General features: G+C 28.5%; 2 long non-coding RNA genes across 3 annotated transcripts in view; both read left to right on the top strand.

Moving 5' to 3' along the window:
- LOC147802095 (uncharacterized) overlaps nt 1-8216 on the top strand; it is a 44237-nt gene extending 36021 nt beyond the window's left edge. For both annotated transcript variants that reach the window (XR_015430012.1, XR_015430011.1), the window contains exons 4-5: nt 1952-2040; nt 8073-8216. This is a non-coding gene — a long non-coding RNA (uncharacterized LOC147802095). The remainder of the gene's footprint in view (nt 1-1951; nt 2041-8072) is intronic.
- Nucleotides 1-18440, top strand: part of LOC147802092 (uncharacterized) — a 408540-nt gene that overhangs the window by 236460 nt on the left and 153640 nt on the right. The gene's annotated exons all lie outside the window — the stretch shown is intronic.

The following is an 18440-nucleotide window of genomic DNA, read 5'->3' as shown; positions in this document are numbered from 1 at the left end:
CTTTGAATTAAGCAGTTTTTATAATAGGAATGTGACTAGATGAATAATAAGATAGATTTAATTTTATTTTCTAATAGATTAAATGTTAAAAAATAAAGTATTGAAATCAATAACTAACATTTCTACAGCCAATGAATAATATTTAAATGTACAAAAATGCTGAGGCTTTCATGAAATTCAGAATTTATCATACAGTTACATTAACTATTAAACATTTTTGAGAATACCATTTACATTTTTGACTTATTTTTAGTTTCTCTGGTTATACAATGGATGATTTCTACGTAAGTGTGTTATAAATCAGTTTTACTTACGGAATATTGTTTAAAAATTTCAATCAATTTAAAAAAATCTCTAACTATAGATCTTTTCTATGTTAACTTATTTTTCTAAGAAAATTTTTATATCTTATAATATATTTCTTCTGTTTCTTACTGGATTTTGAGACCCTACCCCTTGCTCGCGCCGATTCACAGTCATAATTCTTCTTTGCTTAAAAGTCAGTATATATTATGACTTTTCATTATCAAAGGAAAAAAGACCACCTTTGTTTATAAAATATATAATTTATGCAATTATATGTATTAATATAACGATATTTCAATCGTGACAATTAGCTGGATTTTAAAATTTCAACTGCACTAGAAAAAAATATTTAATCTTAATAATACTAAATGTTCAACACAATCAAAAACAGAAAAATATAAGTTATTTATTAACAATGTGTAATGATAACCTTCAGTTCAAATCTTCAGTTCAAATTGAAAAAGATTTGTATGTCTCTTGAATCTTTAATTTTTTTAAAAATTTTAATATTAAATGTCAAGATTTATTTCTGGCAACATCTAACCTTATTTTTTTTATTTATTCAATTTTTTTGTTGTTTATGATATCAAGCACAGTGCAATCTATAAATTGAAGATCTTGAGAGAGATAAATCTATTTTTTACAACAATGAATAAATAATTGTTAATAAAAAATTAATTACATCTGCTCCTGCACCCCAGAGCCCAAGGTCAAGAAAACTGAGATGGGCACAGTAGGCCTTGGCCCTCTATGGGCTGTCGCGCCACTGAGTTTAGTTTAGATCTTTTCATTACATCACTGATTATTCGCAGCTTTCAATTCCTCATTGTTTCTTTCATTTTTCCAAAGGAATTGATTAACAGCCTGTTCTACTTCAGATTTTTTTTATGTTAATGTGATAGATACACAACTTACTGCTTTTTTTAGCTTTCTTCAATATTTTTTTAGTGTTTTTAAGATTTTGTATAAAAAATTTAGCTTTAAAATTTCGGAAAAAAAACATGTAGATTCCTTGGTATTTTTTTTGTTAGAGTTAATAGATAGATATTTAGGTATCAAAGAAAAATAAGTGAAATTTAATTTTGTTAACATTAAATATTTTAGTCATCTGTATAACCAAAATAATTATTTGTTTCTTAATAAAAAGTGAAATAAAAAATCATGTATAAAGCAGTTAAGTACAAATGAAAGTTACGCAATGCAGCAGAAATTCCATAAGATAATTTAAACCAATTTAAAAGAAGAAAACAATGAAAATTAGGAAATTAGCGAAAAATATAAAAATGTCATTTTTATATTTTTCACTGCTTTCTCGTTTAAAATTTTCTCTTTGTTTCTTATTCCCTTTTTGTCTAAACCTAATTTTATCAATTTAGTTGTAAGAGAAAAAGTTTGACCTATAATACTATCTTTCCTTAAAAGATTATTCATTCTACCTTTTATGTTATAAGCATATAGCTAATTGTGATTTTACTTTTATATTTTACTTCTTTAAAGCTTTTTTAATTGACTTAAATCATAATCTTAAAAATTACAATATTTTCTAGTTTTATTGCATTTTTTAGATATCCTGTCTTTTATGTGATGATAATATGTAATGGTTTATAATTGTTTGAAAATGTTAATGAGTATTAATTTTTTCCAGGTCAAAGCAATCACTTATTATTCCACGACTAGTGCATCTTTTGGGCCATTTAGACTTCTTTCGATTGTTAAAGATGTGGATAAAAACAGGTAACTTTCTTTTTTCTTAACTGCTGAGTTTTATTAAATTTGTTATTTAAAGGAGTTTTTTTTTAAGTATCAGTTTCTTATAATAATTTTAATTTAAAATTCGATTGCTTTTTTTCTAATAATTATAATTTAAATTGATTATTCATTTTTATCCAAAGAGAAAAAAAACATTCATTTTCCAACCATTTTGGTTTTTACAAGTTAAATCTTTTATTAACTTGTACTAACTATTCATTTTTTATTAACTTGCAAGCTAACTTTAGATACTATAGCCTATTTTAGAGCTTAGCAAATATGCCAATTTTAGCATAATTTACAATGCATGTCAATTTTTTTTAAAATTTATTTTAATGGTTAGTATTATGGATGTAAGAATAATCTAGTCACTGAGTTTGATATTTTTCTTAATACAACTATGCAGAATACAAATTGATTTCATGATCTTTTAATTCTTTTTCATATTATTCTGTAACTACTACTATATTGCAATGCAATGCAATGCAATGCAAAAAAAACTAGTTGTTTTTTTGGAAAATTAAATGAAGTAAAATAAGGATTTTTTTAAAGAAATATTTATAAAAATATTTGTATTTTTTATTAATGTATTTTACTTGCAATAGGTTGGAAAAATAATTTATTATTGATAATTCTTCTAATAAGTGATTTATATGTATAAAAAAATAACAGCCTGGTTCCCAAAGTGCCTGGTTCACAGATCCTACTCAATATTTAAAATAGCGAAGTCGAATCTCATAAAATTCAAAATCAAATATTCCTTAAAACTTTTATATAACATCCAAAATAGACAGCTATACACGCAATCACTTCACAGTTTACTCACTGAGTGAAATATTATTCATTTTATTAATGGCAGGTAAGTTTTTACCTGTCAAAAAAATGAAATTAGTAGGAACAAGCAAAATACAATTGTATTTTGCAGAAACTTTTCCTCAGCTCAGGGTTACAAATTATAGTTACTCATATTGTTGCTGTTTAAAAGAATTTTTTAAGTATTCTTTAAGTATTATTTAAGTATTCTTCTTTATCCCAAAATATTTCAGAACATTTCAAACTTGTTAACGCATTCTATGGGGAAATGACTTTGATTTGATTTTTGAAGCCACTTAACTTATTGAGAGAGCAGTAAAATCCCTTTTTGTTTGTATTAAAAACAATAAACTTAGACAAAATTAACGGATTTTATCAGTAGCAATTAAACTTAAGAATGCATGTTGTGATGTATGTTTAAAATTACTTTTATACTAAATGCTGCTATAATTTGATGCACAAATTTAGCTTTTTTTTCAGTTGAAAATGTATGTAGCATGTACTGGATAATGTTTGGCTCTATTCTTGCTTACCATGCAGATTTCTTTTATGGTTAAGATTTATAAAATAAATGGTAGATGCTAGTTTACAGGATAAAGGTGTAGCCATTGCTATTTTAATTATGTCGAGTGTTTATGAATTTATAATCTGTTTTGTGTTGTTTAAGTATTTCGAAAGGTGATTTTCTGTTTAGCTAATTTTCCTTGTAACAAATTTATTCTCGGGATTTAGCGAATTCGTTAAATAGAGGTCCGACTGTAATGTAATGGTAGCACACACTGATTGTGCTTGTCAACCCTTTCCAGATTGCTTCGCTATTTGAGCTGATTTTACTCGCTCATTAAATACTTAGAGTACTTTTTTTTAAAGTGTAAATTCTTTCTTAGAAATTTTGTCAAACCTTTGATTCAAACTACTTGGAATGCTACTTAGTGGCACTGAAATGCTACCAAGTAGTTTTTTAGTACTACTACATGGAAATTACATTTGGACTGGATAATTCATTGAATTTTTCTATGCACACAAAAATATAAATTCAGTGTTTGGAGTTGCAACAGTTTAACACATTGGACACCGAATGGCATTGATGAACACCTCAGGTCATAGATTAAATTAGACAGCATGACTCTTATGTGCTACACTGCAATGGTGCCATTGCCTGAGTGAATTATTCATAATAACTACATTAATAAAATTGCTCTATACTTGTACTTAACCTATTACAGTCCTGTATTCTGACATAAACTTGTTAAATGCATTATTTATAAAATCCAAGGAAAAATGCTTGAAAAGTTTTAAAATATATGTAATATGCATAAATGATGATTTTATGAGGTTTTTGTTCTTTTGCTGTTTTAATAGAATACTTCTCTTTCGTGTACAAATTATTAAGTGTTCTGCATAAATTATGCAGCATCATGAAAACAAAAAGAATAGTGTTAATTATATTGTAACCTCTGTAAATTAAGAAACATAATTAAAACACAAGTATAGCTCAGTTTGTTGGTTTACATTAACAGTTAGCTTTTAGCTTTTTACTTCTGCCTAACTTATAGATCAGTTTCTTTCAACGCTTTGTGGCCAATACGAGAAAAAAAAGTTTCATGAACTTAGTGATAGCATGCATATAGTGTTTTAAAGAAATTCTTTCAACTATACAAGAAAAATTACTTCAATTGTACTTTCAAAATGAACATATATTTTTGTTATTGTTCCTGATTATTTTATTTTCCAGATTAAGTTTAAAAAAAATTATTTTACCACTATCCTAAAGTTTTTTTTGTTTGAAGAAATTTCAATAATTTACTCTTTTAAATTACTTGTAAACAATATGCTTTTGATTTGTAATTATTTTAATGAAATAAGAACTAAGTTTTTTTTTATAATCCAATAGCTTCAATTGTAATTTCAAAATGAACATATATCTTTGTTTTTCTTCCTGATTATATTATTTTCCTAATTGATTAAGTTAAAGTAATTTATTTCACAACTATCCTACTAAAAAAAATTTTTATAGGAATAATAGAAAAGGTCTCAGAATTTTTTTTTTAATTTTGAAGTATCTATCTCAAACTGTTGTGTTTAAAAAAAAACTATTTGAGTATATTGGAAGAGGCAACTATAGAAGTAACAGCTGAAATAGAGATCGAAAGTTCTAATCTATTTAGTTGGTTTGACTTTCTTTTAAATTAATGCATTTTCTATTGTTAGTCATCAATTTTTGAAGAGCGTTAGACATTGATTTGAAAACATTGATTTGAAAACATTGATTTGAAATATGTCAAAGTTATAAGGAAATTTCTATATTTTTAAACTAAGAGTGTCAAATGAAAGATTGTGATGGCATCATATGATCCCTCTTTTTGTAAGGACTACTTGTATGTGTGTTAATTTTGTTTACTTCCCCGTGGCAGAATCATGGTGACAAGACGACACTGTCGCAGGACACAAAATTTTTTCTTTGGGAAATAAAAAATTTAGATCATCTTTTCTGCAAAAATTTTCGATCTATATTTTTTAAGTAGTTATTACTATTTATTTCAAAGTTATTAAAATCCTATATTTTGAATACGGTATTATTTATTACAACGACTGAATCTCAAACAGAAAACTCGCATAAGTAACCTCTTTTTGAAAAGTCCGATTCAAGTTATTTTGTCTTAAATTTTTTTTTTTGGTAGCTACTGCTACTGATTTCACGAATTTTTTAATGTGATGATTTACAGAAAGCGAAAAATAAAGCGTTTTCCCCCTACAAAATGCTGGAATATAAGTAAAAGTATTAAATGTTCAAATAAAAAAGTTATATAATTTTACTTTTATCGGAAGATTTTTTTTTGAAGTTGATTTTGGTACTTTAAAGTAGTGAAGTAGTTACTCTCCTTTAAAGTAGTGAAGTAGTTACTACAATTTCAAAATAGTTTGTAGTCACTACATTTAAAAAAAGTATTTGCAGGTGTAGTTAACTACATTTGTAACAAAGCAGCTGTAGTTGTAGTAAACTACAAAAATAATGTAGTCTTTTCGACCACTGGATTTGCCCGAAATTAAATTTTTTTCGAAGTTTACTTCTCAATAAATATTCTAGAACACTTTTAGTTCTTATTCTAATTACAATAGAAATATTTTTTTTATTTTTTTAAAAAACTCTTGGCTTCTTTTCAACGTTTCTAACTCTTCCTTTTGCTAGCTTTTTTTTTTTGCTCAAAATGGTAAATTTCTACGCGCAAGAAAATTTTTTTGAAGAGCACAATCTTTTTTGTATTCATTTATTTATTTCATTTGAGAAAATTACGTTGTTTTTAGGATGTTTTCTGCAGTGATATAACCCATGAACTATTTGAAAAATATATTCTAATTAATATTTTCAAAATACCACTTCGTGAAGTTAATGAAAAATGCATACTAATTACTAGAGAACATAACAATTTTCCTAAAAAAAACTGTAGCAATTTTCTGAAAATTTATAAAATATGGTTTGAATTACTGTAAAGAATATAGAATATCGTTCGCCTCCCCCCATAACCCATCTAAAATATCGGTTTGCTTAACTGCTAAGAACAATGCCCTAACCACAGTTTTAGCTGCTCTTCTTCCAAATTCACCTAGTATCCTAAAAGAGGATTCTAAAAAAATCAAACAGGAAGTCCTTCTCTGACGTCGTAGTTGCACAGATCAGTGTAAATCATTCGTAGCCTCCGGAAAAATTTATAAATTCCTCTTATTGTATTGACATCTGCTAAAAATATAAAGAAACGCCGTCAGGTCAATAATCAAGAGTTTTAATTTAATATCTCAGTTTTAGCCTAATTTAGAAAATCGGTACTTCAATAAATATTTTCATTAACATCGCAGCTAAAATAATAATAATATTACAAGTTGTATATTATATTTATATAAAAGTTTTAGCGTTTTTTTTTCTTCTTTTTTTGACGAATAAGCTACAAATATGAATTTTACCTCTAAATATAAGTCCATTGTAAGACAATGTAAATCACATAACATATTCGTTGTGGGGATAGAGCCTTCGCTTTTAAAAATGAGGAGAACCGGGAACGAATCCCCCAATGACTGGTTGATACGAATCCAGCTTGCACCGACCACAGTGCTGACTTGAAATATCCTCAGTGAAATATCCCCTTTGCCGTCAGGTTAACCATGGGAGGTTCTCGTGGCCTTTCTCTCCATGTAACGCAAATGCGGGTTAGCTTATTGTGGGGAATTAATTTCTCATGTCAACAAGTAGAAAAATTTCGTTAGACTATTCATCAAAAAAAACCAACGAAGGCAAAATTTCTCCCAATACTTGATCCCTTTGTCTTCTGGTTTGAGTTCAAAATTACAAGGCTACAGAGTTCAACCAGAGTTAAGTGGCGAGCCCGAAAATTTAGTCGGATGTTCAAGGACGTTTATAAAATAAAATAAGTTATTCGTTAATTTGTATGTTAAAAAAAGTTTTGTATTAATACATTTTTACTATATTTTCCCCTAGAAACAAGTTCATTTTTTTCTGAACGCGAGTACATTATAAGATATTATTAGTACATTCTAATCCAAAATAAGTTCTTTGTCAGCCCATTCGAAAAAGAAAAAACATTATGGCACGACAAAAATAAGTTATAAATAATTTTTGTCCTGGAAACCTTAAATTTGAATTTCGCCTTTAAAGTTAGCCTTTATTAGTAAGTAGTTATACTTCTAGATATTTTCCCAGAATCAAAATCGCCGCTCATTGTAAAGATTCGTTTGGTCATTTACATAAATATAGAACGCTTTCTAAATTAGGTTTTATATATTTTATGATCTAGAAATCTGACGTTCCAGATCACAATCGCCAAAAAACATTCAAAAATTTCCAAATTATCTTTAAAAAATGGCCAAAATAAGCTTTAAGTGGTTTTTGACATAGAAACCGCAATATTGATTTTGGCCTCAAAATATTATTTTGCAGTAAAAATTTTGTTACCCCAGGGATCCCACCAAAAAAAAAAAAAAATTCACATTAGACATTGCTTACCCAATTTTTGACCAAGAAACAAAAGTTTGACAGTTTTGACTAAACTTTTTAAAAATCTAAGATTTTTAGAGCAAAATTTTAAATTTTACAACTCAGAGTTAGCCCTATATGAGGATAAGGTTTGCTTATTTTCGCGCACCAAACTTTTTAATTAGTCTACTTGCTGAAAAGTTTTTTTTTTTTTAAGTCGTGATGTCCAAGTGGCTAACTCACTGGTCACTGAGATATACTGGTCATTGGAAAGAAATAAAAAATGGAGATACAAACCCGGTTGTCTAGTGGAAGCTCTCCAATTTCGAATGGACCGACTTGACTTGGAAGTAAAGGGGGCCGGTGCTTCATGCTGATGGTCTCGTAAGTGTGGACCTTCTGGGTCACATTTGCTAAATACTTTCTTCATACCTGTTTAAAACTGTGTTTTTTTTTTCAGCCAAAACAGTTTTTGATTGACTAAAAAAAATTTTGAACTAAATTTACGAATTTCGTTACAAACTCTTAGCTTATTGTGGGGAATTAATATCTCATGTCAATACAACTGAAATTTTCGTTAGTCCACCCATAAAAAAAGGGAAAATAGCCACAACAGAAACAGGTTTCAACTGATTTTTGTCCAAAGAACCAAAAGTTTAAATGTTGATCAGCTGAAATATAGCTATGGTCCGTTTGTGTTTCTAGTTAAATTATGATGTTAAACACCTTATGCTATTCCACCAAATTTAAGATTATTGTAGGAAATCGTTAACCTTCCAACCAATTTTAACCAAAACGAATTTGGGCTAAAATGTAAAGTCGCATGTATAAAATTGAATTTTGCTTCGAAACGTTGCCCATTTTAGAAAATCGTTAGCTCGCGTCGGCACACCAAAATTTTTAACTACAACAAAATTAATGACCAAAATACGTTTTAGATAATTTTTAGTCCAATTTCGAAAGTCATTAGCCCAACAAAAAAAGACTTATGACTGAAATGAGTTCTTGAACCAGAAGTTGTAATTTTGCATCTAGAAAATCATGAATTAATTACAAATTTTCGTAAGCGCGTTCGTCTGAAAGAGTTGCGTTAAATAGTTGTAAAGCTAAGTTGAAAATTTTTGAAGGTGTTCATCAATGATATTGTTTTTTACAACAAGTTGATTACAAATTAGATATAAGAAAGTAACTAGGCTGAAAAAACAAAGATATTGAAAGGAATATTGGTATGAGTTCTGCCACTCTTCGCGTGTTGTTTGTGGTGCAAGCTGACAACCTGCAGGTTTACTCATCTAAATTTTTTTTCACGACCGCTGAGAAATTAGTGGGAAGCTTTATCTGATTTCTGATCAAATAAAGAGTTTGAATTTAAGTTCAAAATTTTAGTCTAATTTTGGAACTCGTTTGCCCAAAATAATATTTTCGTTATCCCATCCTCCAAAAAAAAAGTTACATCTTAAAAAGGTTTTAGCAAATTTCTTTGAAAAAAAAGTCGAATTTTGCCTTCAAGCGTTAACTTATTGGAGGATGTCGTAAACCCCTCTAAACTTATATTTTAACCAATATGTGAATTTTTCCTTCTTAATTTGTGTTTTAGCTTTAAGCTTAATGAATGAGTTTCATGTTGATTCGGTTTGGGATGAAAAGTTTATCAATAACTCATTGTTAAATATAGAAATTATTCTTAAATTTAAATATATTCCACGTACCTCCCGATGAATGTTTTAGTTAAAAGAAATTATACGCGGCATAAAATACATTCTATATTTCAAAGTTAGTTGTTATCTTGATATCCAAAATATTCTAAATTACCCAAGTCAAAATTTTTGATGGTTTTCCATTGAAGGGCCAGCATAATCTTAATGGCAACCATCAATTCCACCATGAAACCATTATAATTTTGATGGTAACCAAAATAAATAACCATCACCCAAAAGTAGGAATTAGAATGATTTTTTATGGTTCAACATAAGAATAGCAACATGTTTTAATGGTTTTTTCTTGTTAAACCATCAGAAATTTCCACCAGTTTCTTAGAAATCAAGTGTAGGAACGATCATCCCAATGTAGGAACCGATTTATGATGGTCCAACATAAAAAAATGCTAAAATGTTTTGATGGTATATTCCTGAGAATTCACATTAAACCATCAAGGTTGGAACCATCATGGATGGTTGGTCCATGAGAATTAAACTTCTCTTGATGGTTGACCATTATGGTATTAAAGTAGCAATTTCCATCATGGAATAATGGAAGTTTGATGGCATATGGAGAACCATGAACGCATAATAGAAAATGATGGATGATGATGACCATCGAATGATATTAGACCATCATGAATCTCACTGGAAAAAAACCCCATCAAAATGCTTTACAAGCAATGGGTAGGCTTCTTTCACAGAAGACCAGAACTCTCCGAGTGTTTTTGAATCGAAATCCATTTTTAGCAAGGACTTTGTTCTAAGATCAATAAGCTCATCTTTGGCAAGGTTCATATCATCGATACAGTCAATATCACAAAGAAAAGGATGACGAATCCACAACTCATCTTTTATCTTTATCTCATCCAAATTAAAATATTTTTTCAATGAAACTTGAAGTACTTCCAGGTGTTCACAGATTTTATTTTTTAAATTATTCAGTAACAAATTATCTTGCCGAGATCCATTTTGAGAAAGCACTTCGTCCAACATTTAAAAGTTTGCATATATCTCATTTTGAATTCTATTTTTTTCAAAGTGGCATCTTCAATTAAAATGCTTGTAATTTCTGAGTTGCATCCATAATGGTGATATCGGGTCCTTGAATTAATAGACTTATATTGCTCATGTGGTTAAAATTATCAACCAGGTAAGCCAATTTATAGCTATAATCTTTTTAGTTTAAATATTCGAAGAATGAATTATCTTTTTCTTCTTGAACAAGCGATAATTCGATCTTCAACATGAAAAATTGTTTCAAAACCTGCCCTCGTGACAGCCAGTGCAATTCCGTGTCGTACAGAAGTACCTCATGTTCTGCGTCCATTTCTTGACACACCGTTTTAAAGAGACGATGATTAAGAGCTCTACGTCTAATAAAATTTACAGTTTTAATAACTTTTGATAATGCTTATTTTAAACTGGTTGGAAGAGTTTTTGTAGCCAGAGCATGTTTATGTAAAAACCAATGAGTAACAAGAACATTAGGAGACTTTTTTTTTTACAAACAGGGCAAAACCAGATTTATTGCCAAGCATCACATGTGCTCCATCTGTACGAAGTGAATGAAGTTTTTCTTTCCAGCCGAAGTCTTGTTTGGTAAAGAAAACATTTAACATTGCTAAAACATCAACTGCCTTTGTAGTTTGCAAAAGAGACTCACAAAATAAGAATTCTTCTTTGATAATATCAAGAGACACGTAACGAACAAAAACAAGAAGTTGACTATAATTCAAGATATCTGTAGTTTCATCCAGTTGCATACTGAAGGGAAATGGCGATACTTTCAATTCATCGATGATCTTTTTCAAGATATTGCAAGAAATTTCAACTATTCTTGAATGTGTCACATCATTTGAAAATGGAATTGCCTAAAGTTTTTTTTATCTGTTCCAATCTACAAACTAATTCACCCATCTCCAACGCACATGGCTTAATTAACGTCTCTCCAATAGTATGCGGTTTCTTGCTTTTAGCAATGTGATATGCAACTTTGAGAGATGCCTCAACCAGAGGCTTTTGTGGAATACCAAATCCAAGTTTGTCTAATGTTCCAGATTTCAAAAACTGAGCTTTCTTCTTAGTAAAAAATTCTAGATCTAGTAACCTGAGTGGTGAGTAGATCTAGTAACAAGGTGTCAGATGTGCGTAGCTTGATAGGGGATAATAAAAATAGTGCAGCTGACGTCATCCCCTGATGGTGCAAACTGAAAGCCGGTTAGTGGAGGATGTTAAAAATATGACGGGGATATTAGAGGGCTGCGTGCAGTCCGTACTGAATTTGGGGTATCTCGATCACCCAGTTTCAAATATGTATGTATTTTCACCTTTTAGAAAGAAAAAAAGATCAATATTATTTAAATATTATTGATCCAAACGTTTTAAAAATTAGGAGTAGTCGCTGAACCCCCAAAATATGACCCATGGACCCCTAAGGGGTCCATGAACCACAGGTTAAGAAACCCTGAACTAAACTATTGTATATTACTGCAGTTTGTAGCGATTCCTGGCAACTATTTTTAATGCTAATTAAATTAAAAATTTCTTATGGCTATTTGAAAGGCAAGACCATGATATTTCCCAATTTGTTTTTAATGTTCTAAAGAAATGAATACTTAATTCAAAAAATATTTTTTGCTATGAAAAATAATAAAGGAAATAAAATTAATGCATTTTAAAGTAATATAGTAGATATTGTAACAAAAAGTTTGCACATTTGTAGGTGTTAGAAGAAGTCTATGTCTGCAGTCCAACTATGTCTGCAGTGGTCTACGCAGTGCCAAAAACTCCTTCATTCCGGACATCTGTGACCACGAAGATCTTTCGGTACGTCTTCTCAACTCTGAGATATTTTAATAACAAAAGCTCAAAAATATTTTTTAAAAAAACGCTCAAATAAATCAAAAATATTTAGTATTGCAAAACTCATTACTTACCATATTTGTTTGTGTAAAGAATTATATCTAGTTGGAGACAATTATCTCTTTTGATGAATTGATTTGGTATCAAAATCAATTAAGTGAGACATTGTATTTAACCCCTTAATAGTTGCATCATTTTGAAGATAACAGTCATAAAAGTGGCTGTTTTTTATTCAAAGAAATTATACAAAACTAAGTGTTTATACAATATCTGTAAACATTTTTAATTTTTTGTTAATTTTAAGCTTAAATGTTTGATGATTGTGGCCGACTTCTACTTTATTAGCACTAATTAAATAGCGAAGTTGAAGTCACCCTTTGAGATTGAAATTCTTAATGGGAAAAAATGAGATTTATATTTCGCCAAAATCCGATCATTAGAGCAAAAGTTCTTCAGAGTGTATTTTTGCGCACGGTACACATATCTATTGAGGTTGTTCATATGCAAAGGTGTACAAATTGACATATTTATTGCTACATTTTTTAGCGCAGCCATAGTGTTACGTTAGTTATTTATTGTTAGTTCCCAAAACCTCAAAAAGTTTTAAACTTCATTTATATGTAGGAGAAATCACATGATCTAATCACATTTATAAATTGAATTTTTTAAATATTTTTTGAGAAATATCAAAAAATGTGTGAGTATCGAAGAGTTTCCATTATTTTGTCCGACCCCCGTACTTAACAGGGCTCGAAAAACCGCCCGTCATCGGCGGTCAGAAATTCCCCGCGGACAACGAATTTCTCGAATCCGACGTCCGCGCGGACGGCCATTTTCCCGTCTTGACCTCTGTCATTTAAATTATTTCATAAAAGAAATAAATTATTTCATAAAAGAAATACTAGGTTACTATTAGTAACCTAGTATTTCTTTTATTACTGTATAATGTAATCGTAGTACTTGTAATCCTAGTAACTACTAATTCATTGTACAATTTATATAAATGTTTGTAATAAATAAGAGAAGATTATATTTTTATTTATTTAGAAGCTACGCGTTAGTTTCAAAAGAGGACGGGTACATTGTTGGACAAGCCGTCTTCGGGAACGGGTAAAATTTCTGAAGTTTTTCGAGCCCTGCTTAATCTAATGTATTAATACAAAAAATTTGCTACTGTTAAAAAAGAAATATATTTTCTGAAAATATAGAAATTCAGTTGTGACTGGGGGATATGTTTATAATGTAGAAATTGATGACTTTCCTGTTTCAATGCTCAGTACCCGTTCAGTTGTAAAAAAAAAAAAAATAAGTAGTAGCTTTTGAAAAATCGCGATCTAATGAATTATTGTAACCAATGTAATTCAAATAACATAAATGACATTTCTGAACACAATTTCTATTTAAAAGGCAAAACCGTGATAGTTCCAAGTTTATTTTTAACATTAAATTTAAAAAAACAAATTTTTGAATACTTAATAGTTAAAATATTTTGCAATAAAAAACAGTAGTTGGAATAAAACAAATGTTTTTTGAAGTAACATGTTTAATATTGCAACAAAGTGTTTGCACATTTCTAGGTTTTAGAAGTCCGATGAATTCTTATTATTTGTATGTATTGTGTGGCAACAGCCTCGGTGGTGGTCTACTCAGTGCCAAAAACTCCTTGATTCCGGACAGCTTAGTTCCGGATATGCGACTTTTTAAAAATCTTTCGGTACGTCTTTTTAACTCTTAGATATTTTGATAAAAAAAGAATGAAAATATTTTAATATTCATCATTTTAAAACTTTGAAGTTCTCATAATTATTAGTGCAAAAAGTTATATTGAGTTACATTGAAAAATTATCTTTTAGATAAATTGATTCGACATTAAGGCTAATTAAGTGAAATATTATATTTAAAATTAGTGGTCGGAAGAACTACATTATTTTTGTAGTTTATTACAATTACAACTACTTTGTTACAAATGTAGCTAACTGCAACTGTAACTACAACTTTTAAATGTAGTGACTACAAACTACTGTTCAAAATGGTTGTGAATAACAAATTGACTTACATTAAATATGAGGGAATAATTAAGAGATATTTATGTTCACAAGAGAGAATTTGTTTTTCCAAAATATTTTATTTTTCGAATTTATTTATTTAACCTCTATACCTATTTCGATAGTGAATATTTAATTTCAGAAATGCGAAAATATCATATAATTGCATCTTTTCCATTGTTTAATGCTCTTATATTTCTTCTTAGAAAATTACGTGCATAAAAACTGAGTTCTGTTTCTTTGAAATAACATCAATGTTTCACAAGTGTGCATTTGTATGCGTAAGCGTGACCAAAGTGATTAATTGTCTATTTTAATTGCTAGTTAGACGTGATTTTAAATACGCAATATCTGTTGATGCTCGGCTGCAGCCACAGGGTCATTTTCATGGCATCCACTGACTGAAGATTTGTACCCATCAAATTCGAAAAATGAAATACTTCTTTTCTCAACTAGCGTAAAATGTAGTTGGCTATAAACTACTGTTTATTTTTATCTTCATAAACTACTTTAAAAGAAAAAGTATACTACAAACTATGAAAAAAGTAGCGCACTACAGTAGTTTCATTACTTGTAACGCGTTACTTCTAACCGCTGTTTAAGATAATTCTTTTATCTAAAACGTAAATATAATCTCTTATTAATGTTTTTAAATTGTGTGAATAGTTTATATGCATTTTTTACACTACCTAAGACCATATTAATATTTTTTTAAATATTAATTAATATAATTAAATAATTTTCATGTGGATCTCGAAAGCACTGAAGTATCCCAGAGCTTCATCACCTCAGAATTTTCATCTTCCTCTTATTCATTAAATTTAAGAATTAATTGAGAATTTCAAGATTAATATTTCTAACTGAGGGACCGTTCACCAATTGCATAAATATTTTCTAAGCGTATTTTGTTCTTTATTACTTTTTATGAATTATGGTATTATTGCTTTAAAATTTTCAGTACTCTTAAGTTGTTTTATGAGAACTCAATAATAGTTCGAGACAATATTTTAAAGGCAGCAAAAGATCTCAGATTTGTCATTCCAAAAAACTTTAATTAATCTCTTAATTGATTTTATTTGAATTGAAATCAAATTCTACAATTGAAATCAAAAAATTAAATTAAATCATATTTGCTAAATATTTGGAATGTAAGGACCATGTAATCATTTACTTCTGACAAAAATGTTTAGCTTCCAAACTCATTATATTTACATTTCAAAATTATTTTTAAAAAAATTTAATCATTTCATTAACACTAGATTGCCCAAGGAAGTCATTTTGACCGCTTTTTAGTAGAAAAACAATGATGCATATAATGACAAAATTTCTCAGAATTTTGTGACTTTTTATACAATATATAACTTTTTATTATTGTTAATATTTACTAATAACTTGTTATATAACTGTAAATATTATTAAAAAAATATTAAGAATTATTTTTAAACAAATTTCTTTACACATCATTTATTCATTCGCAATGCAGTCATTTCGACTGCTTTTGGGCACTATAGGTATATACTAAGTTTGTCTTTCTAGTATTAAAGAAATACTGAACCAAATAACAAAAATAACATTTTAAGGGTCTTACACTAATTTACATATGTGATATGAATTTATTTGAGTTTTCTAACTTTCCTTAATTTTTTACATATGTTTATAATTTCGGTATGATCAATAATTTAATCTTATTAATGTTTTGCTGAATATGCTTTTATAAAAAACTTTTATTTAAATCTAAAAAATACACGCGATAATATTTTTAAATAATAGTTAAAGTTCAACTTTGAATTAATTTTTTTGCATAATTAAATAAAGTAATTATTAATTTACAAACAAATTGAGCCACTTAACATTGAAGATTTTAAAAAGTGTGAATAAATTGTTTTTGTGGAGGAACTTTCAACAATAGAAAGAAGAAATTTTTTTTATTAATGTGCATATCCTATTTACAGTGTTGGACGTCACAAACTGGCTTTTGATTAAACACGCCAAAAATCTATCGAAAAGTTTCAAAAATTGTCGAAAGCTGGCAAAAGCATGGAACAAGTTTCTTTGTTAACATTGGAGACATTTTATTAGACATTAAATCATGCACAATCCTTGCATATTAATTAACATTTATAATTAACATCTATAATTACCATTTATATTATATATCATTTATTAAAAATACAGCCAAAATCATTAAATTATTAGTTGGATTTTCTAAAGACATGGTACTCTTAACATATTATAAGTAATAACTATGAGTTGTTAATTATTGTCAATCTAAATATTGATTTTGATTATTTTATTACCCCAATTTAGACAGATTTTTTAGATTAAGTAAAACTAAAGTGGTCGCCAATAATTGTCTGATCTAAACTTATTAAAAAAAATTTCTTGATTCCTAATGTTTCTTATTACTACTTATGCTATTTATGTGCTGGTTAGCAGATTGTGTCTAATCATGCAAATGAAGCTTTGAGGGATATTCAGGCAGCCAAAGAAAACTTTTCCGTCTAAAAAAGTTCCTGCAAAATTTTTTATTATTAAAAAATGTGTCACTTTGCAAATTTTTCCTTGTTAAAAAACATTAAATGTCGATTTGCGTATGTATTAGTTTGATTCCTTTAAGTTTATGAATGGGATCTTTTAATAAACTATTACTGTTTAAATATACCGTCGGACCTCTATTTAATGAAGTAAATCTAGATAATAAAAAGTTCGTTATATGAAAAATTCGTTAAATAGAAAATCACCTTTTAAAATACTTAAACAACACGAGACAGGGTTTTAAACTCATGAACAATAGATATAATTAAAATAGCAATTGATACACCTTTCTTTAGTAAACTAGTATCTACTATTTGTTTTATAAATCTTAGCCATAAGAGAAATCTACATGAAAAGCAAGAATAGATCAAAGCATAATCAAGTGTTACACTATCATGCTACATATATTTTCAACTAAAAAAAGCTATATTTATGTATAAAATTATAGTTGCATTTATTATAAAAGTAATTTTAAACATACATTACCACATGCGTTCTTAAGTTTAATTTCTACTGATAAAATCTGTTTTGTAGCTATTATTTCTGATATTGAGGGATGTTATAATATCATTTGTGCTTTCAATAAAAGCTCAAAAATGTAATTATAAGTTGAGAACTTATTATTTAATTTTCAAGTATTTGTTTTACCAACCATTTTGAAAATTCTGTTGCCCAACTTTTTAAACAAAAATCATATAAATGGCTTATAAAGTATATATAAATCTTATATAGTATGAAAATTAGAGCAATACTTAACTGGGAGCAGTCGTAGCTTAAGGGATGCTTGCGTCCTCATGGACGTGATCCAAGGTCGGATCCCAGCAATTGTTGGTCCCTACAAATTCTGTTCCCAGCTCGCACCAGCTACAGTACTGGTGTAAAATATCTACAGTGTTTGATTAGAATATTTTCGCCGCCCGCCTAACTGTTTTCCAGGAAGGTCAGTTTGTTCCAATACTTTATTCCCTTGTCCTCTAGGTTCGAAACTGCTAGACATCGGAGTTGGATTATGATTATGTTGTATCATAAAAATAACTTCACCGACTCCTATGTGTATCATCATATCTTACTGAACTTTTAAAGTTTAGAGTTGTAGAATACCAAAATGATGGCAGTTATTTTTACATCTAGTGTCTCCAGAGGACATTTTTGGCGTTTCACTATTTTTAGAAACAATCAAACTTGTTGTTTTCTTTATTTTTAAAAATTTAGAAGATTGATTATTTTTATTGACTGATATTCTTATTTGTTTAATGTTTTATTATTTCTAAGTAAAAAACCTAAAAGAGAAGACGTGTGTAGCATCTTATTTTCATAATTTGTATTTGTATTAGGTAATAAATAACAATAATTAATACCTTAACTGTTTTATATTTGTTTCGGGTTAATTTAAGTGTTTTTTTATGAATGAATAATTATTTTCCCCATGGTGTGTAGTTTTCT

This window comes from Parasteatoda tepidariorum, chromosome 10 (assembly GCF_982258835.1).
Source record: "Parasteatoda tepidariorum strain Cologne lab strain chromosome 10, Ptep-v5.0, whole genome shotgun sequence".
Classification (NCBI taxonomy): Eukaryota; Metazoa; Arthropoda; class Arachnida; order Araneae; family Theridiidae; genus Parasteatoda; species Parasteatoda tepidariorum.
Note: the sequence above shows the minus strand (reverse complement) of the source record. Positions and strands in the feature narration are given on the sequence as shown.